We start from the raw sequence: 2,414 nt of genomic DNA, 5'->3' as shown, positions 1-2,414 counted from the left end.
AGGCGAACTCCCTAGTTCAACCATTGCAAATCCGAAGGGAGGATTTGAAACTGCCAAGGAAATCATCTTGAGAAGTGGCAAGGAGGTTGGAACGGACCCTCAACCATCAAAATCAAATCACAAGGAAGATGAAAGATTGCAAATTGAGGAAGAGGAAACACCTTTGCCAGAGACACCTATTGCTCCTACGCCATCTAGTTCAGGTAAGGTTGTTCCAAATTACATTATTTCTAACCCCGTTCCAACAAATATCCCTATTCCTTGCAGGTTCATGAATTCCAAGGGCAAAGTTCCTGAAAAATTCAAAGAAGATGTGTTTATCCTTGAGTTCTTATTGGAGCACATAAGTAAGCCACCTCCTCCAATTTCAATTTTCTTTTATACTAACATGTTGTTGATGATTCAGGCACCCAATCTTGAATTTAAACTATTACCGGAGCATTTCAAGTATCACCTTCCATTCAAAGATAAATTTCATGCCGTGGGCTTCTAATAAAAAAAAAATAAATAAATAAATAAAGCAGATGTAGCCTTCACAAAGGTTGATTACGTGAAGACCCACTACGTGGCAAAACTCTCGGAGCGGAAGGCATTGGAGCGGGAGGCATCGAAGATAGAGCATTCGAGGCCTCAATACTTGGCCAAAAGCTGGAAGACCCAGGAAAAAGGTGCCTCTGGAGGAAAGACGAAAACCTTTGACGGTCACTTTGAATTCGACCTTCAGACTCTTGCAGCTCATCAAGCTTCCTCTTCATGCCCGTTGAATAGTTATTTGCAAGCACGTGCAAACTTCTATTCTCATACTTCAGCTGCTTGATCTCTTGCTTGAGACTTTCCACCTCTGCCATCAACGATTCAACCTGACGGGAGCGAGCAAGTAGGCGTTGGCCCATGTTGGACACAGAGCCTGCACACTGAACGCTGAGAGCGAGGGACTCTTGAACGGCCAACTCATCGGACCGTCCTGAAAGCAGCCTACTATCCTTAGGAGTGAGGAGGTTTCTAGCTACTATCGTAGCTGTTGTTGCATCCGTCATCATGGAGTCTTCACCTGTAAGAGGACCGTTAGAAGATAAAAAAGAAGGGCGCCATACATTACCTTGACGGACCGCAACCAGATCGCTGCTGAGACTCAAATCTAAGCAAAGGTTCGATGAGTTAGTCATTTTTCAAAGGTGTTCAGAGAGAAGGGGTGGATGGAGTCAATTCTCAAAGGGCCGGAGTAGATTTTCAAGAATGGGAATTCTTCAGAGTGTGTATGTTGAGGTGATCGATACCTCTATAAAAAGCCAAGGCGCCGCGACCACTGATTCAAAAATCTGGATTTTCCTGCGTGAAGTTCGGCGACGCGTTCGCGGCTTTTCAGAAAACGCGTTCAACTTTGTCAAAAGATATCTGACAAAGTCGAAAACACATGGAGGCCATCATCGCAACTACACATCTTTAGCCGACAGGCGCAAAGTTCGGCGACGCTTTCTCTGCTTTTCAGAAAACGCGTGCAGCTTTGTCAAAAGAGCCACATTCGCACTACTACGTGTCGTTCAGAAAGCGAAGGGGCGTCGTTCATAAATCGAAGAGGCGTCGTTCAGAAATCGAAGAGGCGTCGTTCAGATATCGAAGAGACGTTTGTCGACAAGGGTAAAAGAACAGTACCACCACTTGCTATTAAGAAATCCCTATATATGTCGACCTTCATCTCTTATGGCAAGGCAGACCTGAAGAAAATGCCCAACTCTTCCTCACCTCTGAGGGCGCAGTCCCAGCAAAGCCTTTCGAAATACTCAATTTTTTCTTCTTCCCCAAAGATGATACCAGATGCCTGGAGTATAGATGACCCAGGAGGAAACGGTAGATTGAAGCATGTGCTGATTCATTCACCGCTTCTTCAAAAGCAAAGGTATCTCATATCATCAAGGTCAAAAGCAAAAGTATCTCATATCATGCTCTTTCCCTGTCCTTTTCTTTGTCCTTGTTCTTACTTGCATGGCAAAGTGAAAGAAGCAATCAGCCGGCACTTGGAGTCAGTCTTCCGATCTGGATCCGACTGCCTGGACTTTATTCCTGGTTGCTTACCTAGCGTTGCTCTCGAGTAGTCATCTTCAACGGTTGATACACTTCCAGAGAAGGGACCACTCCTGCAAAGATTGAACAAAGAAACAGATAACAGGGGTAAGCTCAGACCTTCGGGGGAGAACAAAAGAATCCTGCTGCCCAGTTCAAGAGTAGCACAAAGGAAAATCAACGATGGGAGGAAACTAGTTCAAGAATGAGCCTGTGGAATCATCAAGATCAACCCATGCAATCACCAAGGAGAAGAGGGAATTTACACTCCATAACCAGATTTGCGTCCCTAAACTCTTCTCTTTGTTAGTTACATTCTGCCATGTTTAGTATGTTTAAGTGCTTTTTGTGTG

Source organism: the organism of the source record quoted next, unplaced genomic scaffold (genome assembly GCF_019419815.1).
Source record: "Pyrus x bretschneideri cultivar Hongxiangsu unplaced genomic scaffold, Pyrus_bretschneideri_v1 Contig99, whole genome shotgun sequence".
Lineage (NCBI taxonomy): Eukaryota > Viridiplantae > Streptophyta > Magnoliopsida > Rosales > Rosaceae > Pyrus > Pyrus x bretschneideri.
The sequence above is the reverse complement of the archived record's forward strand: the minus strand, read 5'-3'. Positions refer to the sequence as shown.